This window comes from Pteropus vampyrus, unplaced genomic scaffold (assembly GCF_000151845.1).
Source record: "Pteropus vampyrus isolate Shadow unplaced genomic scaffold, Pvam_2.0 Scaffold5, whole genome shotgun sequence".
NCBI lineage: Eukaryota > Metazoa > Chordata > Mammalia > Chiroptera > Pteropodidae > Pteropus > Pteropus vampyrus.
In genome coordinates, this window is record NW_011888786.1 from 10,379,928 (window position 1) to 10,393,118 (window position 13,191).

A 13,191-nucleotide genomic window follows, 5' to 3' on the forward strand; every position below is an offset into this window, starting at 1 on the left:
TTAAAAAATAATTTATATATCATAAGAAATAAAACATACATAGGAATAAATATATAATGGGTAATAACTCTTCAAAAATTATTAAACTTAAAGGACATGTATTAGATAATTTAATAAATTATTGATATATCACATTGGATAGGAAGTCTTAATATTGTGAAATTTTAAGTCTCTTCAAATTGACTTATACTTTTAACATAATCTGAACCCAATCACAATACATATCTTGGGAGAAAGCTAATTCTCAAATTTATACAAAATCATTTGCAAAGAGTCAATAATGGCCTAGGTAATCTTGAAGACGAATACTATAGATGGATAACTTGTTCTACAAAATATTATTATTATTATTAATTATTATAAACCTATATAAATTTTGAGAGAGCAGTATTGGTGCAGGGATAGATAATAGAGAGCCTGGAAATAGATCACACATATACAGATGCTTGATATATAGCAAGGGTCACTGAAGAGTAGCAGGGAAAATAGGGTTTTTTCAATAATTGGTGTTGCAATAACAGCATCCAGAAGGGGAATCGCAAGAAATTTGATCCCCACTCAAATTTCTTCCAGATGGACTAACTACCTAATTAAGAAAGGTAATACAAAAAGTATTGGAAGGTAGTCTATGAGAATATCTTGGTGACCTCAAGTTAGCGAAAGTTTTCTTGAGACTCAAAACATGCTACTAATGAAGGAAGAAATTAATAAATGTAACTACATTAAAATTGAGAATATCTGTTTATTAAAAGACTCTTTATTTTTAAAGGCAACCATCTTGGAGAGCATGTGTATAAAACATGTAAGATAGAAAGATATAACAATAGAGAATGTCCAGAAAATTCAAACAAAAATACTAGCCAAACTATTTAAATAGTTACTTCACAAAGGCAGATATATAAATAGCCAATTTATCAACATGGAAAGATGTTGAACTCACTGCCAGCTGGAGAAATGCACATTAAAATGACAATAGTTTACTGCTTTAAACATCCAGCAGTCTGGCAAAAATAAAATACTGTATTTGAAAATATTATGTGTTGGCACATATGGAGATATGGGAACACTTCACTCTCACACCTTTCACTGAAGAGAAAGAAATTAATTCAAGCACTTTGTGAAAGAGATAAGCATTATCTAGCGAAGTTGAACATGTGCATACTCTATTAACTGTATTAACCATATGCCAATCTCCTGGGTACACACTCTAGAGAAAACTGTGCATGTCTACAAGAATAGTACATAGTAGCAATCTTAATAAAAGTTAAAAAGAAACAATCAAATATCAATTGATAGAGAAAGAGAAAAATAAATTACCATATATTCATATAACTGAATACTATCATTAAAATTAAATGAAATATATCTATCAATACATAACGATGTTAATTAATCTTTAAAATATTTTGAGAACAGTCACAGAATACATAAAGTCCATTTATATGTAGTTTTTAAAAAATCTTACTATAAAGACTTTATCTTTATATATATATACTTTTTGGTAAAAATAAAGAAAAGACTCTAAAAGGATGATACCCGTAGGTAAACATGACTCCCACTTTTAGTCTTGTATTTCTCAGAGGCAATCCTGATGTTTAGAGATTTAGTGTCATGAGGAGTCAGATGCACTTTAGGTTAGTGCAAACCTTGTTGAGGGTGTCTTGCTTTTTATGTCACTGGTCAAGTGACTACTAAAACAAAAGTGAACCAAACTAAAGTAAGTGAACACTATGTTAAATGTCAATCACTATAAGCTAACAATTATGTCATATACCTGGGTTCTGTTTTGAATGTTTCATTTTTTCTAATCTTGAAGAAATCTCTGCTACACACTAATTCCTTAAACTTTCACATTTTTGTCCATTGAATGGCCTACCACTAAATGTTTAATACATGCTTTTTCCTGAGAGAGAATTTTTTTTTTTTTTTAGGTGAGGGAACCCTTGGTTGACCTTGCAAATTGCAAGGACCTTGTCAGCTTATAATCCCTTATTTTTTATTTTTCACTCCTACAGCACCTGGTCTTCCTAGGTAGTCTCCCATCCAAGTACTGATCAGTCCCAACCCTGCTTAGCTTCTGAGATCAGATGGGATCGGGCTTGTTCAGGGTGGCATGGCCGTAGAGAATTTTAAAGGGATCTATGATTCAAATATGTAAAACCACAACAGACACACACACACACGCACACATGGAAAAAAACAGTCAATTGAAGAATAGTTCATAGTTCATAATTAATAATTAGTCAATAAGTATGTCTTAATCAGTTCGACCTGCTATAACAAATAACCATAGACTGGTAGCTTAAACACCATTCTGGGAAGTCCAAAATCGAGGTGTCCAGTGAGAGCTCACTTCCTGGTTTGCAGATGGTTCTCACTGTATTCCCCACATGGCAGAGAGTAGAGACAGGAAGCAAGCTCTCTAGAGTTTCTTATGAAAGAACTAAACCCATCACAACGGTTCTACCCTCATGACCTAATTACCTCCCTCAGGCCCCATCTCCAAATACCACCATATTAGGGATTAGAATTTCAAAATATAATTTTTGAGGAGATAAATATTCACTCCATAGCAGATTACTTACCTATTAAGTGAGCTTTATGGTAAAGACAGTTAACTTTCTCATATAGCATTTCAATAAGACTCATGAGTTTTAGTTTCCTTGTCTTTTAAAAGAAATACTAATGCAAACCTAATCAGTAATTGTGAAGTTTAAGTTATGTGCCTAAATCTACAAGGCCAGAAAGTGGCAAAATTGATACTTAATTGTACATAATTTGAATTACGATGGTTTGACTTTACAGGTGGTGTGAAATTGATATGCATAATAAATTACATGAGATATTCAACACTTTTATTATAAAACAGGCAGTGTGTTAGATGATTTTGCCCAACTGCGGGCTCATGTAAGTGTTCTAAACATGTTTATGATAGGCTAGGCTAAGCTATGGTATTCAGTAGGCTAGATGTATAAAATGCATTTTCGACTTACAATATTTTCAACATACAATGGGTTTATCGGATGTAAGTCAATGAGCATCTGTACAGATATCATAGATGTTCCCTAATACCAAGGAAACTTCTAAAAGTCAGCATTCATACATGAAATGATGTGCATACATAGGATATTTTAAGGATGGGGATACTACATGGCTCACCAGGAGTAAAGACAGGGAGTATACAGAAACAATGTCTAAAAGTAGTTACTATTTTGACAGCGTATGTTCAGAGATATATCCCATTAGGTAGAATTGTTAAATTCTATGTTGAATATTTTTAGTCATAGTTAATAAATCAGCTCTGCATGATAGGTTTACTTTTAGCTACAAAATAATGGAGAACAGACAGAACATAGCACAGAATTAATTTATTGAGCAGGAAAGACAGTAGAAGAATTAATAAGCTGGAGATAATATCAAAAAAAAGTTCATTTTGGAGTGATAATGAGCTTTTGCATTAATAAATTCTTATAATCAGGGAAACCGAATGACTGAATGTCTAAGGTTAAATGTCTGGGAGATATAGCAGCTGGGCAAAAGAAAACATGGGAGAAACCATGCACAATCTCTCACTGCTCAATGTTTGATATTTGAATGAAGTCTTTGGTCTTGAAATGGAATGGAATGCTTGTCAGGGTCGTAGGGAGAATTTTTGAACACAGACTAAGAAGTGATGGATTAGGAGGGAGCAAGGTAATTTAAAAGTATAGTAGGATTTACTGAGACCATCCAAAAGCCATAGTCCCCTGTAACTTATTAGCCAATTAGGAGTTTTTTAGAGTGATACAAAGTTGCAGTGCCAAGGTTGGGCCTTTTATTTAAAATCCTACTGAATTGAGATGGGGAGCTGAAGCTATAACACCTGAATTTGTGGGAGAACTTAATTGCACTAACACTGTTGATAGAGCTAAATGTCTAACTTTGAGGAATTGGATGTGGCATTGGAAAAAAATAGAAAGGCAAGGGATGCAGATGATTTAAGGTTTCTATCTAACTTTAATGTGCTATACCTCTGCAATTTTAAATATCCAGAAGCCCTCTTTTGATTTTGATTTATTTGCCACATTACTTTTCTATAGTTAAACTAAATTTCCTTCCAGGATGGATATTAAAGATATATGGAAAACTTGATCTTAAACAATTTTATTTTCAGCTTTTGATTAGGATTTCAAAACTTCTCATTACTATTGATTTTTAGTGCAAATATATGATTTTTTGGGTGCATTTGGGGCTCGCCTGGGAACTTAACTACCAATAATAGTACTCTTTATCTGATAACATTTATTCTGAATTTCAAATGAGCAAGTTAAAAAGTACCTTGGAGGAACTACTTTTATTTATTTATTTTTATTTGTGAGTTCCTTGCAAGCAGTATTACACATTTCAGAATTGTACTCTAAATTGTTTCTAAGATATTGCCACTAGCATTCTATATTGTCAGAGGACATTGGAGTAAATCTTTAAGTGAAATGAGAATGTAACAAGGTAGTAGCTGGACATGTTAGTAGAGAGCAATGTGATAAAAATGGAATGGCATAAATCATCTTTCATAAAAGCTGGCAGTTTTGTTCGGACTGTCTGTCTTCTAGTTGATCATAGTGAGCTCCTTTATTTCTATGAAATATGATAGCACACTGTCAGGGCATAGCCAAGTGGATGGGTTAAAAGTAGTTTGGATTAGGCCAGGATTGGGATTTGAGAATTAATAGTTTAGTGATTTTCAAGGATAGCAGAAGAAAGTTAGTAGTTGGAAGTAGTAAATGAACTAGTGCTACTTTTACATTTGTCAGTTTTCTACTTTCTTACATTTTCCTGATAAGAAAGCTGAGTCAAGAGGATATCAATTTCTTTTTTCTATTTTTTTTTTGCTAAAATACATAAGATATTATATCAGAACATGTTAAAATGAGTTTAAATCAACGAGGTTTTAAAAATCAAATTGACTCACTTTTAAAGTGAGTTAAAATCAAAACAAGTTATGATCAGAGGGAGACTGAATTGAGTCATGGTAATAAAATGGAAGAAGCGTGAACAACCTGATGAAGGTTGGCAGTTTCATCATCACAAACATTCCCCACTGAGATAATGAACTTGACAATAACTCTTCTTATTCTTAAGCTATGATAGCACAAAGTCATTGTGCAAAATCTCAGAGTGAGGGCAATTCATGCTGGCTACAGAATCATTGCGTAGTGACTAAGAGAGCCAGTGATCGATGTATTATTTTAATGTGAGCTTCTTCATTTTTACAGAGAAAGGACAAGAATAAAAATGACACAGTTCCTACAGAATCTGGGTGATGCAGCCGTAAATCTCAAGTAATGATGGATGACTTGCAGAAGCTGATAATTTGAATTAATTTACCCAAGTGTTGAAAATGACAGTGAAAATCCAAACAGGAAAGGTTTCCTTCAAAATGACCAGTTCAGCAAGATCTTGTTTACTCACCTCACTCCTAAGCAACACTCAGGTTTATCCAAATATTTTTGAAGCCTAAATTGGTCTGCATCACATTTTTTCCCATCACTTCCACCTCCCATCACCAGTCCAGGAGGACTTCCCAATAGGTAATCATATTAGATGAAATCCTGTGTGTTAGTTTATACCCAAGCCATTTCGTCATCTGCTTTTATGGTAAGAAAGGCCCAAATCTATCTAAAATATCTATATTTTGAATACATAAAATTAATTATGATAATCTCAAATAAAGTTAAGCCTATGTTATCCAACCTCCTAAAAAAAATATATGAGTTATCATTGGTCAAATATTCTGGTTGTAAAACCAGAGTTAACTGTCAAACCTATTGAACCCAAATATTTAGAGCCCTTTAGGGACCTTGCGAGGATCACAGGCTCCCAAAGGATCTGTTTACATATGAAAATAGGTGGCAAGGTTGGAGGGCCATGATAACGATCTAAGTCATATGCTTATGATCCTCAGTAATCTTGTATAGTGATGAGAGATTGATTGAAAGGAATGGAAAAGCCATATGAGATATGCCTAAATGTCCTGGTTCATGACTGTGTTTGAGAGATAGCTATGGTACACGCCCTGCTTAAACTAGGGTGCAGAACAAGACTAAAACTGGCATTGCCACAACATGGATGGACCTAGAGGGCATTATGCTAAGTGAAATAAGTCAGAGAAAGACAAATACCATATGATTTCACTTAAATGTGGAATCTAAAGAACAAAATAAATGCACAAACAAAACAGAAGCAGACTCATAGATGCAGAGAAAAAACTGGTGATTGCCAGATGGGAGTGGGGGTTGGAGGGCTGAGTGAAAAAGGTGAAGGAAGTAAGAAGCACAAATTGGTAGTTACAATGTAGTCACGTGGCTGGGAAGTACAGCATAGGGAATATAGTCAATAATACTGTAATAACTGTTTGGTACCAGGTGGGTACTAGACTAATCGGGGAATCACTTCATAAATTATATAAATGTCTAACCACTATGCTGTACACCTGAAACTAATATAAAATAATATTGAATGCCAACTCTAATTGAAAAATAAATATTAAAAATAATAAAAAAGAGAGACTAAAACTGGCAACCTTCTGAAGCCATGGCACTTGGGGATGGTGTCGTGATTCAGTGTTCCTTCCAGGTTCAAAGTACCCAACCACAGTTTGAGAGACTAATATATTCTCTGCCATGGACACATCATAACATCTGTATTTCCCAAGCTGAAAGAAAACAGAAGTTAGAAGTCTCCAAGAGGTGCTCTGCCAAATTCCTAAGTGGATATAGAAAGAAATGTCTGTATCCTCCCTTCTTTACCTGATCTCTCCCTTTCTCTTTTCCTGAGTCTGTTCCCTCCTTCCGGCATTCATTCTGTTGTTTCAGAATGTTGGACAGGGCAGAAGGCAATCAACTGAAAGGGAAAGTGGGGGGTACCAAATCCATCCCTCGCTTGATTTCCTAAACCATACCACTTAACACAATATTTTCTAGTGGATGGCAATGTCTTCTGATGCAGAAAATGTACAGTAGGCCAGGAGAGGCCCTACTTGTGGGTACAAGTTACTTATTCTCCTTGAACAATAAGAAAAGCATCTTCTGAGAAAAGTTTCTTCAATCCATAGGGTTTAGTGGAGGCTGCCAATCTCTGGACCACATCCTCCTGATCGTGGGGTTGGCCTGTGATCCGAAATGATCCTAATGTGGTGTTCTGTTTGCTCAGCCATATATGTTGCTCCAGGAAAACTCTGGGATCTAAGCTAAGGTGATCCAAGTCTTGTCTGGGATTTCTTAAAAATTTGATTGGTGGACATGAGCTTTATGTGAATTCAGAATCACATTGGTTTTCCCTATCCAACTATGGACCTTCCACCGCTGCATATATATGTACTAGTGCATAATGCTTAAAAGTATGGACAGTGACATTTGAAAAGTCTGCATTTAAATACCAGTAACACTCTTGTCATGGAATTAGTCGCTTTAAGTGAGTTATATAATTTTTCAATCTATGACTCCCGATATATGTGCAAATGATTTCTTTATCAGAGGCATGCTGTATTGTCATGATTATACCATCCCAGGCCTACAGTGATTTTTCAATAGATATTATGAATTATTATTCTTTATGACTTTTGCAAGGCATTATAAATGCATATGTAGTTGAAAGACACAATTCCTTTTTGCCCTTTATCTTTGATCCCTGAATCAAGATATGTGCTATTGTTAATGTCATTTTATTGTTTTTAACTTGCTGGCACACATAACATTTTAACATCAAAATGTAGGCATTTAAAAAATAGTGTTAACAAGTAGTTATGTACCATTATTGAAAATTATATCTAATCTAGCCTGTTTTCTATGTGATTTATAAATATTATATCATTGTAGTTTTACCAAAAAGTTGTGCCATATGTATTTTTATTGTCCCAACAGACTAAATTGTCCAAAATGACACATATTACACTAGATTAAGCATTTTAACTCAAGCTTTCTAAATCCAGAAGCCATGTTCTCTGCCACCATGATTTACTGCTTATTATCACCAATATCTATGTATTGCCTGAATGAAATAACAGTCTTCAGCATTAACCTCATTCTTTTGAATGAATTAAAGTATTTTCCATGTTTTCTTTAGGCAGAGTTTAATTATGACAAGGAAAATTGAATATATTAATAATGTTCAGATTTATGTTTTGCTTGATATAATTAGATCTTCCCGAGGTGGGTAGAATTTTCCCAGGATGGATGGAACACTATAAAAGAGCTTTCAATTTGGATTTCAGCCCGAATGCAAACACTGGTATAAATAAACATTAAATATTAGTGTTAAACATTAGAAACACACCGAGACCAGCAATACGATCTCATAGGAAACCTGGCTTTGAGTTATAATCAGATACAAACTCTTCAAATACATAATTAAAAGTGTAATCAATTGTGTTTTTTGGGTAAAGAAGGCTATTGCAGACAAATACATTAGCATAGTATGGTCATTAATGATGACATGTATATTCTATTTTCTAAATTATTTTAAGTGTAATTACATACCATGTTTACAGATACTTAAGAAATCAACAATATGCAAATTAGTTTGCTAAAGCCAGATATTCTTTAACAATATAGCTAACCAAACCCATTTTGTGTCTTTCTTCTCTCTCAAGAGGAGAGCTTTAAGCTGGCAAGTACAAAACAAATATCAGTAATAGGAAATTAAAATCTATGATTTGCAAGATTGTAGGTAAGCCCGTTGTTGCTTAAAATCAATTCTAATCTCTTGTATTTGAGGATTTTCTTCCAGGGGAATCTGAAAACTTCTCACATATCCAAACACCAAGTGGCTATCAGTAAGCTTCCAGAAGTGGTGGCTAATGTACCTATCAGCCATGTTCGGTAAGACTGGCAGTTGTTAAATATTGTCCTGTTGTTTTTGTTTGTTTGTTGTTGTTTTAAACAGAAGGTAGTAACTTTTTTTTTTTGAAAATTGCATGTTGGTAAAATTTGCATCTTCTCCAAGCAGAATAAATAAATAAACTATTAATGTGATAATTTAGGTAAATTATAAGAGAAAATAGTGATCACTGGGAACAATAAAAAATTCACCAAATATTTGTAGGACAAGTGCACTGTTATTTTCTGATATGTTTTCTTAAATGGACTCACTTTTGTTTTAAAAATATTTAAAAAGGAAACTTACTGATAAGAGGAAGTGAAAAATATGTTAAAAAGAAGAAAAAAAACATGTCTTCAAAGAGAAAGTGCTGTAGTCAGATGCAGAGGACAGTTTTAAAATGCTAGAGGCAGCTGGAGAGAAATCAGTCTGTGACAGAGGTCGCAAGGAACCTAGAACAAGTGCTGTCAGGTAGATAAAGGGGACAGATAAGGGATAACTAGTACTGAGATATCTGGTAGATATATAAGAAGAGAGTACAGTTGTGGGCAGAAAAGTTGGAATAAGGACAGAAATAAATAGGGCAGATATCTTCCAATATTGGGTTGCAAGGATAATGGGGCAAAAGCCTACTTAAGGAAGTAGTAGCAGGGAAGCTATTGTTCCCCATAAGAATACTTCCTAAATTGGTTTGGAGTTGATATTTAGTGTGACAGTTGTTAAATTATGAAGAAAGGTATTAAAGGAAGCACTGTGAAGATAGGACTCTGAGATAGGCCCATTTTGCTTCTATTCTAAGGATGTCAACTTTTAAAATTTATTTGATATTTCATCAACCGAAGGCAGAGGCTTTATCCTACATTCTTCTACATGACCTTAGAATCCGGCTTAATGTCTGGTTCCGAGTTAATGATACCAAGGTGGAAAGAGGGCACTGCTGGCTGAGAGATATATGCAGCTGCAGAAACAGATGCAGGGTGAGAGCTGATATGTTGGCAAGATTTTAGGAGAGACAGCATGAGGACAGAGATCAAGGCCAAGGGCAGTCCATGAAAGAGGCTTATGGGGTTGAGGGAGAGCTCATGGAGCTGGGAGCCAGAAATAGTCACTAAGAATGTTAAGGAAAAGGAGATAAAGGGGATGCAGGTATGAGAGGTGGACAGTTCATGGAGGCTCAACAATTGGTACCGTGGGAAAGGTGGGGACTCAGAAACATTTGGGGACAGAAGCTAGGAAATGGGTGCAACTGAGCTAAGACCATATATATCACATAAAGAGAAATGAACAGGTAGTTAGAGAGAAGCAGTGAGGCCCATAGATTGTCTTCCTAGACTGGAGGCTTCTTAGGTGCTCTGTAAAAACATGGAAAATACTAGGTTAAAAATTTTAGTTGGACATACAATAACCTGTTATTATCTTTTTAAGAAGTAAAGAAAACTGGACTTTATAACAGGACAGTTAGAGAAATCTGTTAAGTATTTTTCCAGAAAAATTGTACTGATATATTGGTTAGTGTGCAGTAATAAAGAAGAAGAGAAATCATATTTTATTTTAACAGAGATAAATATAACAGGAAACTGGTTGAATGAGTTTCGGAGAAATTAAAATTCAAAAGCGAAACACTGAGATATTATATTTCTAGGGATGTTAGCAGGAAGCAGCTAATATCCCTGGGAATGGAAAATAAAGTGAGCCTTTTCAGGTTATTAGGACCTAGAAGCTTGGAGAAGAGGCCCTGTGGAATCAGGCAACAAATCTTTGAGGAGGTGATGCTGTAAAACAGGTGTTGGTATCTCAGAAACATGAAAAAGAGACCTTGTAGAGCTAGAAGTCAAACCTCTGAGGAGAAAGTGACAGTGGTTGATACCAGCACCTCTGAGGGGACACAATAAGGCCAGTTCTGGGAGTGTTGAAAGTTTTAATGGATCCAGCTGCTGCTGGAATCGACTCTTGCTGTCCTCATGAAGGTCCCTTATTGGGAGGATATAGAACTGAAGCAAACAGAAACAAGTAATTTTTTTTTTCTCATCTTCCCCTGACTTGCAATTTTCCCTAGGTTTTTCTGTTAGTAAAACCTAACAGCATACCAGCTGGCAAAGGAGCAAGTTAATATTCAGAGTCCTAGCTCCAACTTCACACACACACACACACACACACACACACACACACACACACACACACACACACACACACACGAAGGATGGATTTGGAGCTGAGAGACAAAACCTTAATAACTTATACAAATGTCAACTTTGAGGCATTTTACAATTGCTTTCTCAAGATTTCTGTTCTCAGTCCTTCCTCTTCAAAATTTTCATAAATAATTTAAATGATAATATGGTTGACATTACAACTGTATATGACTCAAGTATGGAAGCTTTTCTTGCCATGATAGATAGCATACAGAAAGGATCCATAAGCATTCTGGATGGAGTGAAAGAGCTTAAAATTTTATTAATATAAGATTAAAGAGCAAATATAAAATCCAAAACTGGTCTAAACTTGGAAAGGAAACTTCTGACTGTTAATTGAATGAGTCAGTAAAGTGAAGTGACTGTCAGATAAGCTTACATAATTCTGTTTTACTAATGTTTCCCTTAGTGGCATCATTATGGTAGCTAATATGTTTTGAATATAATACTCTATATGCCAAGTATGGCGCCAGTGGTCGGTACTCTCTAAGGGAGATTCAGTTAGTATCTCCATTTTATTTACGAGGGAGTGGAGGCTTCTAATGGATAAGTAGTTGCCCAAGCTTACACAATAAGTGATGAAAGGATTCAATCCTAACTTTATGCCAAATACTTAACTAGTATGTTATATACTTGTGATAGATGGAATAACAGCCCTCCAAATATGCCCATGTCCTAATTCCTAGAACTGGTGAATATGTTACCTCACATGGTGATAAAGATTTTGTAGATATGATTTAGGATCTGGAGATATAGTAATTATCCTGGATTTATCTGAGTAGACACAATGTAATCATAGGGGTCCTTATAAGTGAAATAGAGAAGTAGAAAAGTCAGCATCAGAGAAGATGTGAAGAGTGAAGCAGAGCAGAGTCGTGGTGTGATAAAGACTTTAACTGGCTCTTGCTTGCTGTGGAGATGGAAGAGACCACTAGCTAAGGAAGGCAGGCAACCTCTAGAAGCTAGAAAAGGCAAGGAAACAGATTCTCCCCTAAAACTTCCAGAAGAAATGCAGAGTGACAGACACCTTGATTTTGGTCCTTTGAGACCAGATTTCTGTCCTCCAGAATTACAAGAAAATATATTTGTGTTTTTTAAGCCTCTGAGTTTGTGGTAATTTGTTACAGCTGTAATAGGAAACTAAACTACTTTACTACAGGACATATCATAGATGAGACATGGTGTTCTCTAAATCTTCAGTGTCTCTTTAAAAAAAAAAAAGAAAGACAAACTGATAAACACCCAGAGGAGACATAAAATAAGCTCTTTTGGTTCGATTAGGCAAACTGATTCCTTTCTCTAACATTTCACATATGATGACAAATCCTGTCAGCTCTTGATTTTCAAATATATCTGGGATCTGCTTTTCACGCTTCTCCCTAATCCATTTGATACCACCATTTTCTCTTTGGATCATCACAATAGCTTCCCAAATGTTCACTCTGAATTCTATTTTTCCCCCTTCAGCTTATTTTCAATTCAGTAGCTAAAGTTATCTTGTTGAAACCAAAATCCTATACTATCTTTCCACTTATGCAAGTATACCTTTACATTTTTCGTGACTGTTGATTTATGAGAACTATTATTTTTGTAGACTTATTTATTGAATTGTCACTTTACTAAAATTACTATAGTTTTCATATTGATTATTTTGTGTTTCCAGAAAAGTAATCATATTAACTTCAGATATTTCATCTTTTCATTTTCAATTCTTATGCTTTTGAATGCTTTATCTTGTCTAATAGCAATGGCTAATATCTCCAATACATTATTAAATGGTGGTACAGAGAATTGTATTACTTGTCTCATTTCTTACTAAAATGAAAAAGTATCATGTTTCCCTCATTAACTAAGGTATTGACTGTTAGACCAAAGTGCATCTTTTAACCCAAATGCCAGCCAGCATTCAGTAAATTTACATGATCATGTATACATTTGTTGTTTGTTTTTCTGTTAATACTCTATTACAGTGTGATCAGGAAGGGCTGTTTTTTTCTTTGTTTTCTGTAGAATTTATTGAGGATAACCCTGTGGCTTAGATATGGTCAAATTTCATAAATAATTCATATGTATTTATTATATATTTTCAAATGTTAGAATACTAAGCATGTACTTATGAGTATGAGGATGAGAGGAGATACTGATT

At 34.7% G+C, this 13,191-nt stretch overlaps 1 pseudogene; it reads right to left on the reverse strand.

The window, feature by feature from the left end:
- Positions 1-2,006: 2,006 nt before the first annotated feature.
- Positions 2,007-2,125, reverse strand: LOC111744202 (annotated as a pseudogene).
- Positions 2,126-13,191: the final 11,066 nt, after the last annotated feature.